The 20,240-nt window shown below is 43.7% G+C and overlaps 1 long non-coding RNA gene across 2 annotated transcripts in view; it reads right to left on the bottom strand.

Annotated features, from left to right (window-relative positions):
• The window catches only part of LOC111749063 (uncharacterized), a 244,458-nt gene that overhangs the window by 123,803 nt on the left and 100,415 nt on the right, over positions 1-20,240 (bottom strand). For both annotated transcript variants that reach the window (XR_010319517.1, XR_010319516.1), the window contains one exon: positions 14,976-15,092. This is a non-coding gene — a long non-coding RNA (uncharacterized LOC111749063). The remainder of the gene's footprint in view (positions 1-14,975; positions 15,093-20,240) is intronic.

Raw genomic sequence — 20,240 nt, 5'->3', positions numbered from 1 at the left:
AAACCTGTTCTTGAGATGGTCTCTAAATTCAGGTGGGATATACTCAAGGTCATATTTTGGCTCTCGTGGACTTGCTCTGATTTCCTTCAGTTTCAGCTTGAACTTGCATCAGAGCAACTGATGGTCTGTTCCACAATCAGCCCCAGGCCTTGTTCTGACTAATGATATTGAGCTTTTCCATTCTCTCTTTCCACAGATGTAGTCAATTTGATTTCTGTGTGTTCCATCTGGCCAGGTCCATGTGTATAGTCGCCGTTTATGTTGGTGAAAGAAGGTATTTGCAATGAAGAAGTCGTTGGTCTTGCAAAATTCTATCATTCAATCTCGGGCATTGTTTCTATCACCAAGGCCACAGTTTCCAACTACTGATCCTTCTTGGTTTCCAGCTTTCACATTCCCATTGCCAGTAACAATCAATGCATCTGGATTGCATGTTCGATCAATTTCAGACTGCAGCAGCTGATAAAAATCTCCTATTTCTTCATCTTTGGCGCTAGTGGTTGGTGGGTAAATTAGAATAATAGTCATCTTCACTGGTCTTCCTTGTAGGCATATGGATATTATCCTATCGCTGACAGCGTTGTACTTCAGGATTCATCTTGAAACGTTCTTTTTGACGATGAATGCAACACCATTCCTCTTCGAGTTGTCATTCCCAGCATAGTGGACTCTATGATTGTCTGATTCAAAATGGCCAATACCAGTCCATTTCAGCTCACTAATGCCTAGGATATCGATGTTTATGCATTCCGTTTAATTTTTTATGATTTCCAATTTTCCTAGATTGATACTTCGTACATTCCAGGTTCTGATTATTAATGGATGTTTGTAGCTGTTTCTTCTCATTCTGAGTCATGCCACATCAGCAAATGAAGGTCCCGAAAGCTTTACTCCATCCACGTCATTAAGGTCGACTCTACTAAAAAAAAAAATTTTTTTTTTTCTACTTTGAGGAGGCAGCTCTTCCCCAGTCATCTTTTAAGTGCTTCCAACCTGGGGGCCTCATCTTCCAGCACTATATCAGACAATGTTCCACTGCTATTCATAAGGTTTTCACTGGCTAATGCTTTTCAGAAGTAGACTTCTGGGTCCTTCTTCCTAGTCTGTCTTAGTCTGGAAGCTCAGCTGAAACCTGTCCTCCATGGGTGACCCTGCTGGTATCTGAATACCGGTGGCATAGCTTCCAGCATCACAGCAACACACAAACCCCCACGGTACGACAAGCCAACAGACACAACAACATTCTACCAAAAGCAATCTATACATTTATTGCAATTCCGATCCAAATCCCAATGACATTCTTTAAGGAGATGGAGAAACAAATCACCAACTTCATATGGAAGGGAAAGAAGCCTCGGATAAGTAAAGCATTACTGAAAAAGAAGAACAAAGTGGGAGGCCTCACTCTACCTGATTTTAGAACCTATTATACCGCCACATTAGTCAAAACAGCCTGGTACTGGTACAACAACAGATACATAGACCAATGGAACAGAATTGAGAATCCAGACATAATTCCATCCACAGAGGACCAGCTGATATTTGACAAAAGCCCCAAAACAGTTAAATGGGGAAAAGACAGTCTTTTTAACAAATGGTGCTGGCGTAACTGGATATCCATCTGCAAAAAAATGAAACAAGACCTATACCTCACTCCATGCACAAAAACTAACTCAAAATGGATCAAAGACCTAAATATAAAATCTAAAATGATAAAGATCATGGGAGAAAAAATAGGGACAACGTTAGGAGCCCTAATTCATGGCATAAACAGTATAAAAAATATAAAACATTATTAAAAATGCAGAAGCAAAACTAGAAAACTGGGAGCTGCTAAAAATCAAACACCTGTGCTCATCCAAATACATCACCAAAAGAGTCAAAATATTACCTACAGGCTGGGAAAAGGCTTTTAGCTGTGACATTTCTGATCAGTCCCTGATCTTGAAATCTTCATGATACTGTAGAAACTCAACTGCAAAAAGAAAATAACCCAATTAAAAAATAGGCAAAACATACAAACAGACACTTCACTAAAGAAGTCATTCAGGTAGCTAACAGATACAAGAGGAAATGCTCACAATCATTAGCCATTAGAGAAATGCAAATCAAAACTACAAAGAGATTCCATCTCACTCCAACAGGGCTGGCATTAATCCAAAAGCACAACATAACAACTGTTGGAGAGGTTGTAGAAAGACTGGAACAATTCTACACTGCTGCTGGGGATGTAAAATGGTACAACCACTTTGGAAATCAATTTGGCACTTCCTTAAAAAGCTAGATATAGAACTACTGTATGATCCAGGAATCCCACTCCTTGGAATATATCCCAGAGATTAAAGAGCCTTTACGCGAACAAATATGTGCACACCCATGCTCACTGCAGCACTGTTTACAACAGCAAAAGGATGGAAACAACCAAGGTGCCCATCAGTGGATGAATGGATAAATAAATTATGGTATATTCACACAATGGAAGAGTAGGCATCAATAAAGATGAATCTGTGAAACATTTCATAACATGGAAGAATCTGGAAGGCATTATGCTGAGTGAAAAAGGACAAATATTGTATAAGGCCACTATTATAAGAACTCCAGAAACAGTTTAAACAGAAAAGAAAATATTCTCTGATGGTTACGACAGGGAAGAGGGAGGAAGACAGGGTGGGGGTTTTCACTAATTAGATAGTATATAAGAATTACTTTAGGTAAAGGGAAAACCAAAATATAATACAGGCGAGTTCGGCACAACTGGACTAAACCAAAAGCAAAGAAGTTCCCTAAATAAACTGAATGCTTCGAAGGCCAGTGTGGCAGGGGCAGGGGTTTCAGGATCATGGTTTCAGGGGACATCAAAGTCAACTGGCATAATAAAACCTATTAAGAAAACATTCTGCATCCCACCTTGGAGACTGGTGTCTGGGGTCTTAAACGCTAGTAAGTGGCCACCTAAGATGCATCAATTGGTCTCAACCCACCTGGACCAAAGGAGAATGAAGAACACCAAGGACACAAGGCGATTATGAGCCCAAGAGACAGAAAGGGACACATAAATCAGAGACTACATCAGCCTGAGACCAGAAGAACTAGATGGTGGCCCACTACAACCGATGACAGCCCTGACAGGGAACACAAGAGAGAACCCCTGAGGGACCAGGAGAGCACTGGGATGCAGACCCCAAATTCTCGTAAAAAGACCAGACTTAATGGTCTGACTGAGACTAGAAGGACCCCAGTGGTCATGGCCCCCAGACCTTCTGTTAGCCCAGGACAGGAACCACTCCCAAAGCCTGTTCTTCAAACAGGGATTGGACTGGACAATGGAATAGAAAAAGATGATCATGAAGAATGAGCTTCTTGGATCAAGTAGACACTTGAGACTATGTTGGCATCTCCCGTTTGGAGGGGAGACGAGAGGGAAGAGCGGGTTAGAAGCTGCTGCAATGGACACCAAAACAGAGAGTGGAGGGAAGGAGTGGGCTGTCTCATTAGGGGGAGAGCAATTAGTAGCATAAAGCAAGGTGTACATGAATTTTTGTATGAGAGACTGACTTGATTTGTAAACTTTCACTTAAAGCACACTTAAAAAATAATAATAATAATTGTGATGTAGGAAAAAAAAAAGACCAGCCCTGAAATTCTGATCATCAATAAGTTAACCAGCAAGCACCTGTGATGAGTTTATATTCAGAGCTCTGGGCTAGGCAGACAGAAAGAGGACTTGGGAGGGAGGGTACCCCCAAGGGCATGCTAAGTGCTTCACCTCACTTTAAGTTCACAAGTATCCTATAAAGTAGGTATTATAATACTCATCCTGCAAATAAGAAAATAATATTCACAAGAACAAAAAAGAGTAGCTGCTGAGGCTATTTACGTATAACCAAAAACCACATGGGATTTGGTTCCCTGGTTTGGAGGTTTTGGGTCATGGATATCCCAATTAATTGGCCAGTAATACAGTGTTTTTATTCTACCATCTGGTTTGTTGAGTAGTGCCTGGGCTCTTTCAAGCGGCCATCCAAAGCACAACAAATGGTCTCTCTTCGCCTGGAGCAACAGAGGAAGAAGGACAGACAGGAATAGCAGGAGGATATGGAATGTGTGGCTAACTGGCTCCGTGAACAACTGCCGCCTTTGCCACGAGACCAGAAGAACTGGATGGTGCCTAGCTACCACTGCTGAACATTTTTATTAAAGATTTTACAGCAAAATCCTGATCAAAAGAGGGGAAATGAAAAATAGATTTACAAATTTTCATGTAATCCAGACTTTCTGGAGCCATAGAAGCTGGCTGCACCCCTCAAACAACTGCCCTGAGATAATCTTTAAACCTTAAACCAAAATTATCCCCTGAAGTTTTGTTAAAACCAAACAACAGTTAAGCTTAACAAGTAAAAAAGGTCTGCCTAAGCGTTATGCTCTTTTAAGATCTATCTGCACGGAAGCAAATTGACAAGAGCAACTCAAAAGAACAGATAGGAACCTTAGGGGGCAGTGAGTTTATGTCCATGGGGGAGGAATAACTAAGAAAAAGAGGGTGAAAATGGCTGCACAACTGAAAGAATGTAGTCACTGCCACTGAATTGTACACGTGTGAATTGTACACGTAGTAATGGTTAAATTGGTGTGTGTTTTGCTGTGCCTGTTCTTGACAACTACAACAAAATACACACACAAAAAAAAAAGATAATTGAGGTTGAGTGAAATTAAATACTTTGCTCAAAATCACAGTTCTAAAAACTGCTAGAGACAGGTTAGGAATACAGCTTGATCCAGCTACTAGGCCCAAGGTCTATCAAGGCCACCAAACATTGACACAAAAAAGAAGGGGGACTTCTATGCAGGAAGGACAGAAAGGGGGCACAGACCAGTTTAGATAAATGGACACCTTGTTCATACAAACAGTAGAAAGAAAGGGAAGCTGGAGTCAGACTGGGGACAGCCTTTATGTCTAGTTAAGAAGCACTTTGTCCTACGGACCACTGGGAACCATAAAACTCTGGAAATAATGGACTGACAGAAGAAAAACAATGCAAAAGATTAAAGAACATAAACAAGGTAACAGCATTCATGGAAGAAGAGAAAAGACAGAGAGGGGCATTTGGAGAAATGCTACAAGGGACAAAAAGTTAAAACCCTGGACTGTAAACATGGGATTTAGATCTCGCAAAGCAAACCATTACTTTCTAAACTTGGGTCTCTAAATATTGCCTGGAAACCCTGACGGTACAGTGGTTAAGGCTACGGATACTAACCAAAAGGTTGGCAGGTCGAATCTACCAGGTGCTTCTTGGAAACCCTTTAGGGCAGTTCTACTCTGTCCTATAGGGTTGCCATGAGTTGCAGCTGACTCGGTGGAAACGGGTTTTAAATAATGTATTGACCTTTAATGTTTGGCAAATATTTTATTAATGGCAAAAATTAAAAGTTCAAAAGTGATCAATAATGGTGCCCTGTTACCACCAATGACGGCCCTGGCAGGGAAGAAAACAGAGAGTCCCTGATGGAGCAGGAGAAAAGTGGGGTGCAGAACTCAAATTCTAGTAAAAAGACCAGACTTCATGGTCTGACTGAGACTGCGGAAACCTCAGAAGACATGGCCCCCAGATTCTCTGTTAACCCAGAACTGAAACCATTCCTGAAGCCAACTCTGCAGACAAAGAACACACTGGACTATAAGACATAAAATGATACTCATGAAGACCGTGCCTCTTAGTTCAAGTAGATACAGGAGACTAAATGGGAAGTTCCTGTCTGGAGGCAGGATGAGAAGGCAGAAAGGGACAGAACTGGTTGAATGGACACAGGCAATCCGGGGTGGAAAAGAGGAATGTATGGTCACGTTGTAAGGATAGCAACTAGGGTCACATAACAATATGTGTATAAATTTTTGTATGAGAAACTAACTCGAGCTGTGAATTTTCACCTAAAGCACAATAAAAAAATAAAATAAAATTAGAAGAGAAAAAAAAATGTGATCAATAAATGTTCTTTCTAGTGGAACAGGGAAAGCTATTGATAGCTAGGAGAATCATGCTCCCCCTTGCCTGCTTTCTTCCTTGTTTCTGATGCCCCCTCAAAGGAGGTGGGTGCTAGGAATGGGTCACATTTAAAAACATTAAGTCAGCCACAGCTTTACTTGTTTGGGAGTCCAAGGCAACAGCCAATGATGGGCTCAGGAGAGAGAGCACCAAGAGGCACTGGACCTTCCTGGGCCTCATAGGAAGGGTAAGGCGGCTCACCAGGTCGGGGGTTCTCAGTCACAGGTCCTCAATCAAGCATCTGCACCCACAGTCCTTCCCCTGGTGCACATTTATCCCTCAGGGGTCTCACAGGGAGTGGCCTGCGGCAGGACAGGATTCAAGGATCAAGGATTTTAGGCTCTCAGCCATCTTTCAGAATCTCTCAGGATCTCTTTACATCCTGGAGGGAGCAGATGTCTTTACCATTGCTACAGAATCTTCATTGAGGTCTACTGCAAGTTAATCCCTGATCCTATGAGAACAACGATAATTTTGTTTTATTTTTGGAAAAAAAAATTATATATGCATAGAGTTGAGCTGCTTTATTTTTATCTAGTTTAGCCTGTAAGATTAATGCTCAGTTAAAATTATAATTGAAGGTTTTAATCTTCTGGCAACACGTGATCATCTATGTATCAATCTTCCCATTCAAAAGAAATAAATCAAAATGAACTATATATAATTCTGTACCTTTTTCTCTTCTCATTTTTTTCTTTTTTAATTCCATAGAGGGTGTAGGGATCTTCAAGAAGAGAAAGAAGAGCAACTGGAGCAAATGATTCCTCTCTGTTCTTTTCACTTCAGTAGTCAGCAGCTGGGTGAGAAAGCTGACCCCGGCCACCCCTGGGTAACAAACTACACTTTCTCCTCACCCACCAGCTGGAGAAGCTCTGCTGCACCCCTTCTCTGCTGACTCCCAATCGACAAAGCTCCATCCCTCTAAGGAAGCGCCGACTGATTCTCTGTTAGTGCCACGGGGATCCAGCTACTCGGTGAGAAGAATTCAGTGTTAGAGCCTTAAATGACTTCGTCGACATCATGAGCTCTTTGTGCTGCCACACATCACCCCGCTCACAGCTGCGCCGGTCTCAGTGGAACCTGGACCCTCGTTTGTACCTTGACACTGAATCAGGAATAAGGACAGAGCCCTCTGTGATATTATAATGCATTCCCTTGTAAAGTCACACTCAATCGTTGGCTCACATGAACAAAACCCACTATAAAAAAATTTTAAGTACACTTTCTAAGACAATAATCCCTGAAATGACACAATTTACAGGGAATTTATTTTTAGACTAATAAACCAAGCTATTTTCTTTGTCAGAGCTGGAATCTGACAAGCCCAGCTGTTGAACAACACTTGTCAAAGATGTCAAAACGTCTTTCAACATTTAGACGCTCACAAAGCCATTATTCTCGTGGGATACATGAGTGGCTGAGAGAATCACACTTGACGGATGCAAAAAACAGGCTATCCATATGGAAAATACAACTCCCCATTTCCCAATCATCTAGTCTAGCAATTTTCCTACTATTCTATACTGAGTTGCAGCCCATCGTGTCAATTAAAAGAAAGGGTTCATGCTTTTCCCCAACTGCTACTGAACATGAGAGCATGTAAGTTTTGTGAATAATCTTTCATTTCTCTATGCTACAAAAAAACCACAAATGCTATTTATATTGATTCCAGAAGTTAACAATTCAGGGTCCCTATGCCAGAGAGAGGTCCCTGAGTGGCACAAATGCTGACGCGCTTGATTACTAGCTGAAAGGTTGGAAGTTTGAACCCATCCAGAGGCGCCTTGGAAGACAGGCCTGGTGCTCTACTTCTAAAAGGTCACAGCCTTGAAAACCCTACGGAGCATTTCTACCCTGCACGCACGCTCTTGCTATGAGTCAGAATCGACTTTCCGGCGACCAACAACAGCAACATATGAGAGAGAGAGTCTCTGGGTGGTGCAAACGGTTAAGCACTTGACTACTAACCAAAAGGGTGGAGGTTCGAAGCCACCCTGAGGCTCTTTGGAATAAAGGCCTGCTGATCTGTTTCTGAAAGCTCACGGCATTGAAAACCCTAGGGAACAGGTCTACTCTGCACACATGGTGTCACCATGAGTCAGAAATGATGCAAGGGCAACTGGTTTTTTGGTTTACACTGGAGAGGGGTCTCATGCTCTATCAGTCTATCCTACCACTGTTCCCTTCTAGGGAAACTGCCAGGACCACAGTCCTAGCTGAAGCAAGTAGCCCTAGGCCACAAATGTTTGGACCATGTCTTGGACTGAATTATGTCCCCCCCGACAAAAAATGTGTGTATCAACTTGGCTGGGAAATGATACCTAATATTCTGTGGTTTCCTCCATTGTATAATTGTAATTTTATGTTAAAGAGGATTAGGTGGTATTATAACACCTGTACTAAGGTCACATCAGTGATTCAATGTAAAGGGAGTTTCCCTGGGGTGTGGCCTGCACCACATTCATCTTACAAGAGATAAAAGGAAAGGGAAGCTAGCAGAGAGGGGGACCTCATACCACCAAGAAAGAAACACTAGAAGCAAAGCATGTCCTTTGGACCTGGGGTCCCCGCACATGAGAAGCTCCTCCACCAGGGGATGATTGAGGGCAAGGGCCTTCCTCCAGAGCCCACAAAGAGAGAAAGCCTTCCCCTAGAGCTGATGCCCTTAGTTTGGAATTCTAGCCTACCAGATTGTGAGAAAAGAAATTTCTCTTTGTTAAAGCCATCCACTTGTGGTATTTCTGTTATAGCAACACTAGAGGACTACGACAGTCCAGGAGAAGGTAGCAGCATCCACAAGATTGCCTGGTTTAAGAGCTTAGGCCAAAAGGGATGATAGCTACTACAGAACCTATCATAGTCTATTCTTTTCTTGGACTTTGGTCCATACACAGAGCATCAGTAGGTTGTAAGAACAAGAAGGGAGAACATGAGCAGAAACACCCCAGAAGAGAAGCCTAAATGGAAACGCTGTGTCATGTTAATGGCCAAGAAGTAGTGTGCCGATGAGCAATCAATGTTAGTGCAGACACGCCCTGGAGTGGCACCAGACCAGGAACTATCTTCCTGCTCATGAGTTAGGTCCCTCCCTGGCAGTAACAGAGGCCTCTGTTGATTTTGAGCCCCCGGGGCCAAGTCTTGCAATAGCAGAATGCAGTTCCTCTTGTCTAATAGAACAAAATCAGGTCCTAGCATCAGTTCCAGCACTGCGAGAAGTGGCCTTTGGGGCCAGGTTGTGTCAGAAATTAATGAGCCAGCCCCTTGGAGCACCTGCACCTTCACCAACTCTAATCATTTCTCCCTCCCAAAAAAGACACCAAGCTCATCTCTTTAGCAGCCAGTGATTCTCAATTACAGGCATTTGGAAATGAGTATTGCGAGTGGGGTGGATACCTTTGGTTGACACAGTGACTTGGTTAGGTTGGAGTAACACGGGCATCAAGGGACCAGGGATGCTAAATGTCCGAAATGGGCAGGACAGTTCCGTACAATGATAAATCATGCCAAAACACCCTCCTTGAGAAATACTGGGCACCCTCCAACATTCTGGGCAGACAAAAGAGGGTAAGAAAGGCAAATTAAAGAGAGGAGGGCAGTAAGAGAATAAGCAACATCCTCCCTCAGAAGTGAGCCAGTCAAGTTAAGGCTGTCCAAAGGTCAGCGTGATCCCCTATGCACCTCCCTCCCTCACCTCCAGCAATAATGCTAAAGGCACACAAAGTTCTTACTCTCATACCCCCTCCCATGGGCCCAGTAGCTTTCAATTTCATCTTTTAAACACTGTTTATTTCTACATCTTTTCATTTGTTCTAATTCAGAGAATTTCTTAGCAATTAATAATTATTGCTATTGTTGATAATAGCAATGACAAAACCAAACTCACTGTGATCAAGTCGATTCCAACTCAGAGCAACCTGACAGGACAGAGTAGACTGCCACATAGGCTTTCCAAGGCTGTAATCTTTAGGGAAGCAGACTGCCACATCTTTCTCCCTCTGAGCAACTGGTGGGTTCCAACCGTGACCTTTCGGTTAGCAGCTGAGCACTTAACCACTACATCACAAGAGCTCCTTGATTATAGCAATAGAGTACCAACTGAAAATTTTTCCATGTTGCTAAAGGGCTTAATTACTAAATCTGTGGTGTAACACGTCTGTTGAAATTTCACTTTAGCAATTAATTCTTCAGAGCATAACTCTTCACAGATTAACTCTGTGAATGAATATCCTCTTATGAAACACTTTTTTGAGCCACGCTGGGGAAACAGAAGCCGTCAAATACTCTTGCCACCTCTTCCAGACTCTCTATAAAGCTCTAGGCAGTATTCAAAGAGACATTCTGCATGAACAAGCTTTACCACCGATGGTCAGGGCATGGGGAGGCCAAATGGAAAGAGACAGCTCAGCAGCCTTAGATTAAAGAGCAAATATTTTAGAGGCAGTGCACTCAATTATGTGGGAGACGGGCCCACGGCAGTTTCTATACCAGGCAGATGCCGCCACAAGGTAAAAAGTGCACCAGGATACAACTACAGACTGAAAGTCTCCCCAGGGTACAGAAGTCCAAAACTCAATTCTGCTTTAAAGGAGTTGAGGTCTTGACTTAACTAGAACACACCATCACTACAGGTGGGGGTTTCCAGCCTGTATGAGTCAAACAGGGGTCATTACAGGCTGAAACAGTGCTGTCCAATAGAACTTTCTGTGATGATGAACACGCTCTACATCTGTGCTCTCTAATAAGGCACCACTAAGCACATGTGGCTACTAAGCACTTGAAAGGTGACTAGTTCAACTGAATAACTTTTTTAATTGTATTTAATTATATTAATTTAAAAATAAATAGCCACATGTGACTTGTGGCTGTTATACTGGACAGCACAGTTAAAGGCTTAGACCAAGGACTGGGAAAATGATCCAAAAGTATATCACAAGACAGTCTTACTCATCCTCCGACTACCTGATAAAACACTTCCTTAACCCTTGCCCTCCATAGACACACAGACACTACGCATAAGATCTCACCGTATCACGCATCACTAGACCAGCACTCTCAAATTTTAGGACACATAAGAATTACGGAGGGCTGGTTAAAACACAGATTATTGAGCTCCAACCCCAAGGTTCTGATTTAGCAGGTCTGGGTTGATTGAGCCCCAATCACTTACATCTCTGACAAAACAAAAAAACAAACAAACAAAAAACCACTGCCATGGAGTCAATTTCAACTCATAGCAACCCTATAGGAGAGAACAGAACTGTCCCATAGAGTTTCCAAGGAGCGCCTGGCGGATTCGAAGTGCCGACCTCTTGGTTAAGAGCTGTAGCACTTAACCACTACACCACCAGTGTTTCCCATCTCTGACAGGTTCCTAGGTATGCTGATGCTGCTAGGACCACACTTTGAGAAGTGCTAGAATAAAAACTTCAACTATTCAAACACCAACTGTCATGGATTGAATTGTGTCCCCCTCCAAAATGTGCGTCAATTTGGCTAGGCCATGATTCCCAGAATTGTATGACTGTCCACCCCTTTGTCATCTGATGTAATTTCCTATGTGTTGTAAATCCGACCTCTATGATGTTAACGAGGCAGGGTTAAGGGCAGTTATGTTAATGAGGTAGGACTCAATCTACAAAATTAGTTTGTTTTTTAAATCAATCTCTTTCAAGATATAAAAGAGAGAAGTGAGAACAGAGACCTCCTATCACCAAGAATGCAGAAGCAGGAGGGGAGCGCTTCCTTTGGACACAAGGCCCCTGCACTGAGAAGTTCCTAGGATGGGAAGATAGATGACAAGGACCTTTCCCCAGAGCTGACAGAGAATAAGCATTCCTCTGGAGCTAGCATCATGAATTTGGACTTCTAGCCTTCTAAACTGTGAGAGAGCAAATTTCTCCTAGTTAAAGCCATTCACTTCTGGCATCTCTGTTACAGCAGCACTAGATGACTAAGACACCAACCTATCTACCAAAACAGCTTCTCTCACTGTCCCCTTTCTGCTACACAGAAGTGCCCCTTTCCTTCTAGTAAAAACTTAACACCTAGTACTATAAATGCAGGGCAGACAGAATATAAATAACAAGGCTACCTGTCTAAGACGGCTTCACCACCTATTAGATCCAAGATCTGTCCACATTTGTCATAAACTTTGTAAGTGTATCTGACACTACAGAGACCAGAAAACACCGCAAGGACGAACGCAAACCTGCCAGGATGGTTTACATCTAATTCCTGCACTGACCCTGCCTGGGAGTCAAGTTGGTGCTTTCTATTAAAATAACGTACATCACTCGGGTCTAGATCAGGATTACAGCCTTCTTCACCTTTCCGACACACAGTTCTGAAGAGCAACAAAAGAACACACGTACCGACATGTATCATAGTAAAACCCAGATGAAGCATTTATCAAAGACATATGTTGAAGACAACTTTTTTCATATTCCAAAAGAGAGGAGACAGAGAAGTAAAGGCTCTAGAACAGAGACTTCTCCGAACAGTCTCTGGTCTTCATTAATCACCTGCAACAACTCTTCTGGATCAGCAGTCATGTGAAAAGATATCTTGATTTGGGGGGTTACTTCTCTATGTCCTCTGGTCTACTTATGTATGCGTCACTTTCACATTACAAGATTGCTCCACGAAGAGCACTTTCCTGACTGCTCTTGTGAACAGCTTCCTTCCTGCCTCCTCCACCCTCCCCTTTCTTTCCTCTCCAAAAGAAAGCCTTCATCCAGAATACACTGTAACAACAACCTAGGACAGAATGCCTTCAAATAAACTCAGATGCCAGTACTGTTCACCATTTCCCACACCACTAAGCCTTTAACCTTCTCCAAATTCCCACTACCCCTCAGTTACTGCCATCACAAAGATTAAGAGTGATCTTTGGGTCCTGGAAATGTGGGGAGACAGGTATTGTTTCGAGCACTTACAGAGCCCCCTAGTTGCCACGCAGTACTATGCACATTACTTCCTTAGACTGTGTCTACCGGTAGGGAAACTGAGGCACGGTGAGGTTAAATCATTAAAATACAGTCCCAGAGAAACTCAGAGCAAGATTAAATTACTGTTATCTCCCAGTGTTGTCACTCAACTGGGACTATTTTTGTGTCCCTCTGGCCTCATGCAGACATCTGGCATGTCTGGAAACATTTTTGATTGTCACTATTAGGGAGGGGGGCAATGCTACTGACATCCAGTGAACAGAGGCCAAAGATGCTGCTAAACATTCTACAACAACTCCCCCCCCACCCCCCCACCTCAACAACAAGAACTGTCCGTCTACTGCATTGAGGCTGAGAAACTCTGGTCTACTGGTATCTCTAGGATTACTTACTTAGGCCCCTAACTGATAGTTAAAGAATGGCTTACTCTACAATTTTATCATTGGACAGCATTTACACATGCTGGTCAAGTGCTATTTCTGACATGCCATACTTTTTAGTTACTGTTCAAACAGAGGATATAGGGAGCCATAGAGGAAAATGAGTAGAGCTCACAAAGCCCAACTCTTTTCCTTTATTGAGAAGACCTGGCAAAGACCAGCTCCTTTCCTTAGCAACCTCCATCCCCTGAGCTGTGGTCAGCCTGTGCCTGGCTGCTCACCTGGAGTCTTCAGTTGATGACATGCTTTTGCAGCTGCCGTTTCTCTGCTTTGCTCATCCCCATGCACACGCGTCACTCCAGAGCAGTTATGATGTATGTTGATGGGAATCTCCAAAGATCTACAGCCACTAATTGTCTATTTTACTCAGTAAATTGCACTCATTACCGAGCCATGTGAGGCACCTAAGGACATCAGCCTTTCTGGCTGCCCTCTGTCTGAGGCTGGGCAATGGGACATTACCCAGTAAGGGCTCCAAAGTACTAAAGGAAGCTTAAAACAACACTCCAACCAGTTTTTAAGCTGAAACAATTTTTCTTTTTCAATTTTTCACTTCCTGTCCCACCTTTGGCTCTGCCTAGATTTCTATTAATTGTCATTTCTCTTCAAGGAGTCTGATTTTACTTTAAGCTGTAGAAGCTAGAGAGCTCAGAAAGAGAAGTGCTTTCTTTCCTACCCCTTCTTCCCAGACTTCCACCTGGACTCTGAGAAGCAGACACCAAACAGAGACTTTCTCCTTCTGGCCTCAAAACTCTTCAGCATGAATGAAAGCTCAAAGGCAGCCTTGGTCAATGCTCCCAATGCCAATGCCTGATTCACTGTTGGCAGGTGCCATCAGATTCCCAGGTCTTTCTCCCGTGGAGCCACTGGGAGGGTTCAAACTGCCAACCTTATGGTTAGCGGCCGTGTGCTTAACCATCGTGTAACCAGGGCTCCTTACCTGATTCACTAGGAACTGTAAAGAGATGAGTAAATGGACATGTGACCGCCAGTGATGAAGGATAAAGTGGAACTGGCAGAACCATGTGCTTAGATAATGCTATTATCTACCAAACCTGGAATCTTCAACTCTCTGGCAAGTTGTTTCCTTTCTAGAAAAAGTCATTCACAAAACAACAGTTAAGGAAAGTGATCCATGGAGAAGGAGGATGGTGGTTGAGGGAATGTAAGCTGGCAGAACTAACAACCTGATATGGTACAGGAAAAGGGCAATCAGACCTGGTTCCACTCTTGACAACACACCTCAGGAAGGCCTAACAACCCTTCCCTGATTCTTGGAAAATCATGTCTCATGTCCATAAATCTCTAAAAATGCCTGAGATATTTCCATGCACATAATTAATTCCATCCTATCCCCAAAACCAAATGGTTTTCTCTTCACAATTATTGATTGGCATGGTATCTATGAGTTGATCAACAGAGGCTTTGGGAACCTTTCACAGGCAGGGCATCCCATTGCAATAACTCCGAGAGGCTGGAGAGACAAGAGTCCCTGTCACTTGCCAAAGTCAGAGTAACAATGGCAGTCACTGCCTTGGCCTTACCCTGGAGTAGAGAGTGTGCCAGCCTTCAAACACATCTCCACAACCCATCAGCTTCGCTTCTCTTCACCAGTCACTCACTCACTTCTGCATGCTGGACCATAATCGATCGATCACCAACTGCCAGAAACAAAAAAACGAATGAATGTATTAGGCCAAAAGACCCACGACTTCAAGTATTGAGCCACTGCTCGAGTGTATTTGTTAGAGTTGGGTAAGCGCTTAAGAAGTAGACCCAAACACATATAATGGCTCAAGCTCAATAAAAGTTTACTTCTGGCTCCTGTGCAGATACTGGACAGGTGAAAGGTCCGTCACTGTGGTGGGCCTTCTCAAGGCAGTGATCCAGTGATGCAGGCTGACAACAATACTGCCACCTCTAAAGCAATTTCTAAGGTTGCTCTGGAGTGAGGCAGGGCCAAGATGGCAGAGTAGTCAGATGCTGCCAGCGATCCCCCTTACAACAAAGACCCGAAAAACCAAGTGAAATGGTTACATGTATGACAAGGTAGAAAAAAGAAAATCAAAGGCCACGTTAGGAAATTGGACTGAGCGGAAGGGGGAAGGAGAGATGGTTCAGAAGCTGCAAGGAGCTGCCAGACCTCACTGGGCAGGAACCAGCGCCCCTCAGGCACAAGTCCCCAGAACCACCACAGCAGGGCTGGAGGCAGTGTTCAGGATGCGGTTTCCTCAAGGAGAGACAGCCAGCCGCACAGTCTACTCACGCCTCCCAAACCAGAGAAGAACAGCGCTCTTGGCAAAAGCTAAGTACTTGCTTTTATTTTACCACACCCCCAGCCCCCAAGCGGGCTTCCGTGGCTGACGATTTCCCTGGGCCTGAGATAGGCCCTGCTGTGCGCCCTGAGCCATTCTCCTGGCCTTGGGGAAAAAGATAATCTGCCAGCTCCACTAAACTGGGGAGCTCAAGGTAGAAACTCCTACCGAGGCACAAACTGTCTGTGGACTTTGAATTCCTTTAATCCCTGCATGGACCTGTGTGGGCCCATTTCAGATTAGGCCCTTGTTGGTAGACTGCAACAGTGTATCTACTTGAGATCTGACTTCAGCTGTTTCAGCTGTGTGGTGGGCAGATAGGTTTTTGATGTTTGACACTGCTTTGCCTATTAAACAGGGTCCTCACCTACCCACATCAGGGGCCTGAGGACTGGTGGCTCCACCCACGTCACCTAGCCACCAACAACAGGGGTCCACCGATAAGTGCTGCCTACCAGTCCTTACAACCAAAAGCACTAGGTGCCCATGGTCCAGCTGCAGAACCCACCCACCTGTGTGTTCTAGGGAACAGGAAAACGCTTTCCTCACAGACACTCAGGGAATGGTTGGCAGCCACCTGCCTTATTCAGAGCGTGACCCCCTCCTGCAACCAGATACCTGGGGGTACACCAAAATCGCCCGTAACTTGAAGACCAGGGATGCTCGGAGGAGTCCTCTCCTTTCAAGCCAGCTAGCAGCGGAAAACACAATGGAGGAGCTTGCATGGGAGTTATCTTTTTGAGTTTGTCTCTTTTCCCTAGAAATGGATCTCAGTACCTCCCACTTCCACTCACATTATGCTGGCTAGAACTCAGCCACTAGTTGGCTAGAACTATCCACATGGACTGCTGGGCAGCCAGGAGTCTCTGTTGTACAAGGCTGACTCCAGCCCAACCAAGAAGACAGCATTAGGTTTCTTGTTGTTGTTGTTAGGAGCCATCAATTTTGACTCTCAGAGACCCTATGTACAACAGAATGAAACACTGCCCAGTCCTGTGCCATCCTAAAAATCATTGCTATGTTAGAGCCCACTGTTTCAGCCACTGTGTCAATCCATCTCATTGAGGATTTTCCTCTTTTTCGGTGACCCTCTATTTTTCCAAACATGATGTTCTTCAGAGATTGGACCTGATCACATGTCCAAAGTACATGAGATGAAGTTTTGCTAGCCTCAATTCTAATGAGCATTCTGGCTGCATTAGGTTCAGAGCAAGGAATTTTGGATAAGACACAAGCACAGTAACCTTGACTTAGTTACTTAACAACTCTGAGTCTTGATTTCCTCATCTGTAAAATACCCTGCCTTCCTCTGAGGGTCACTGTTGTTACTGTTGTTAGGTGCTAGTGAATTGGTTCCAACTCATCGCAGCCGTATTAGGAGACTCAGAATGAGACAAAGCAGCAGTTCTCAGACTCCCTGTGCGTGCACATCACCTCAGCATCTTGGTTAAATGTAGATTCTAACTCGGGAGGACATGGTAAGGTCAGAGAGTGTGCTTTTCTGGGAAGTTCCCAGGTGATGTCAATGCTGCTGGCCTCAGAGGAACAGAAAAGTGAGTAAAAAGGGATAAAGAGAGAATATTTTTGTAAATCACAAAGTGATTTGCAGAAATAAAGAATAGAGGCGGGGCCAAGATGGCTGACTAGGTAGAAGCTACCTCGGATCCCTCTTGCAACAAAGACTTGGAAAAACAAGTGAATCGATCACATTCATGACAATCTATGAACCCTGACTATCAAACACAGATATAAAGAGTTGACCTGAGTGACAGAGACTGAGAACGAACAACCACGGGGAAGCAGCAACTGTTTTCGGAGCCTGGAGCCAGCATCCCAGTTAGGAAACCTTGGGGCCGGGCTTTCACCTGGGCGCAGGGGGAGCTGAGCACAGCATCCTGAGATGGCGCAAACATGGGACGCAGCCCTAGCCCCCAGACGTGACGTCGGAGGAAGCCCAGCCAGTGCACACAGGCAGCACAACGACACAGCTGAAAGGAGGAGAAGTCACAGGGAGGCAGCGACTGGTTTTGGAGCCTGGAGTGCGGCGTCCCAGCTGGGGAACGTTGGCGCTGGGCTTTGGACTGGGAGCAGAGGAACTGACCACAGCTTCTGAGACAGCGCAAGCACGGGACGCGGGCCTGACCCTCAGGGGCAATCTCTACCCAGCCAGCGCACACAGAGGACGCGCCCCTCCAGAATCTCAGATAAAACTGTCATCCCAAGCAAGATAAGCAACTTTGTCTATATTCCGGGGTGGTACTCTCTCCGATTTATCTGAACCCTTCCCTCCCCTTCCCAGGCAGCTTCATTAACATTGGAATTTCCTGAGCCAGGGAGAGAAGTACACTGCAGTTTTTCTTTACTTTTTTTTTTTTTTTAATTTTTTCTTAACTCATTCTCCTGGCCTGAGAGAAGCAGCTACAAAAAACCCAAGGACCAAAAACCCTTCCCTAATTGGACTAAAAACACAGAACCAGCTCCAGCCAAACATATGTGATCCACAGTCTTGGGCTTTAATCCCCACAAGGAACGAGGTGGCTATTATAATGCAAAGGCATTTCTGAGAGGGATCTGAATGCAATTGTTTTAGCGGATTACTGCAAAGACAAGTTTCCCAGGTATGACACCTCTACATATTCAACAGAGCCCTCACTGACCCACAACAAAGAACTGAGGGCTGAAGCTCCCCCCGACCACCTAGCCTCCTGCCTTAGGGGTCTAAGGAGGGTGACACCTACCAATCTGTAGAGGTACTTGCAATGGGGGCCTAAGGTACAGCTGCAGAGCCCACCCACCAAAGTGCTTTAAGAATAGAGACACACCTACCTCCCTGGCACTTGGGCGAAGCCTGTCGGCATCCTGCCCCCGTGATGTGTGAAACCCTGCTGCTACTAGAATCTGGTGCACACAACTATCACCACCACTTCTCTAGGTGGATAGGTGACAGTCTGCACCACACACTTGATGACCCAAAATCAGATTCTACTCAAGAATGGTGAATGGATTCCTAGGCTTATATATCTGGTAACATCCCAAACCAGCTGGTAATAGGATATGAGTGATTCAAGAGCTACAACAATCAAGACAGCGCAACCTAGTAGGCCATCTACGTATATTGAAAGAAAACAAAACAAGATAAGGCGCAGTGAGCAAATATAGAATAAACCACTACAATATCCTAGAGATGGCTTGGAGACAGCAGTTGATATCAAACCACATAAAGAAGCAGACCATGATTGCATCTACAACTCCCCAAACTAAAGAATCAAATCTTTCCCAAATGAAGAAACAATCCTGGAATTGCCAGATGCAGAATATAAAAAACTAATTTACAGAATGCTTCAAGACATCAGGGATGACCTCAGAAATGAAATAAGGTAATCTAGAGAAAAAACCAAGGAACACACTGATGAAGCAGTGGAAGAAATCAAAAAGATTATTCAAGAACATAGTGGAAAAATTAATGAGCTGCAGGAATCCATAGAGAGACAGCATTCGGAAATCCAAAAGATTAACAATAAAATTACAGAATTAGACAACGCAATATGAAGTCAGAGGAGCAGACACGAGCAATTGGAATGCAGGGTGGGGGATCTGGAGGACCAGGGAATTGACACCAATATAGCTGAAAAAAAATCAGATAAAAGAATTAAAAAAAAATGAAGAAACACTAAGAATCATGTGGTACTCTATCAAGAAGAATAACTTGCGTGTAATTGGAGTTCCAGAACAGGGAGGGATAACAGAAAATACAGAGAGAATAGTTGAAGATCTGTTGGCAGAAAACTTCCCTGACATCATGAAAGACGAAAGGATATCTATCCAAGATGCTCACAGAACCCCATTTATGATTGATCCAAAAAGAAAATCACCAAGACATATTATCATCAAACTTGCAAAAGCCAAAGATAAAGAGAAAATTTTAAAAGGAGCCAGAGATAAAAGAAAGGTCTCCTACAAAGGAGAATCAATAAGAATAAGTTCAGACTACTCAGCAGAAACCATGCAGTCAAGAAGGCAATGGGATGACATATACAAAGCACTGAAGGAGAAGAACTGCCAGCCAAGGATCATATATCCAGTAAAACTCTCTCTCAAATATGAAGGTAAAATTAAAACATTTACAGAAAAACACAAGCTTAGAGAATTTGCAAAAACCAAACCAAAGCTACAAGAAATACTAAAGGAAATTGTTTGGTCAGAAAGCCAATAATATCAGATACCAGCACAACACAAGGTCACAGAGCAGAACATCCTGATATCAACTCAAATAGGGAAATCACAAAAACAAATTCAGATTAATTTTAAAAAGAAAAAAACCCTCAAAACAGGGAATTATTGAAGTCAATATGTAAAAGACCACAATAAACAAAAAAAAAAAATCAGAAAGAGGGACTAAATACAGGTGGCATAGAACTGCCATATGGAGAGGGATACAAGGCGATATAGGACAATACAAGTTAGGTTTTTACTTAGAAAAATAGGGGTAACTAT

The sequence above is a fragment of the Loxodonta africana genome, chromosome 27, assembly GCF_030014295.1.
Source record: "Loxodonta africana isolate mLoxAfr1 chromosome 27, mLoxAfr1.hap2, whole genome shotgun sequence".
Lineage (NCBI taxonomy): Eukaryota > Metazoa > Chordata > Mammalia > Proboscidea > Elephantidae > Loxodonta > Loxodonta africana.
Note: the sequence above shows the minus strand (reverse complement) of the source record. Positions and strands in the feature narration are given on the sequence as shown.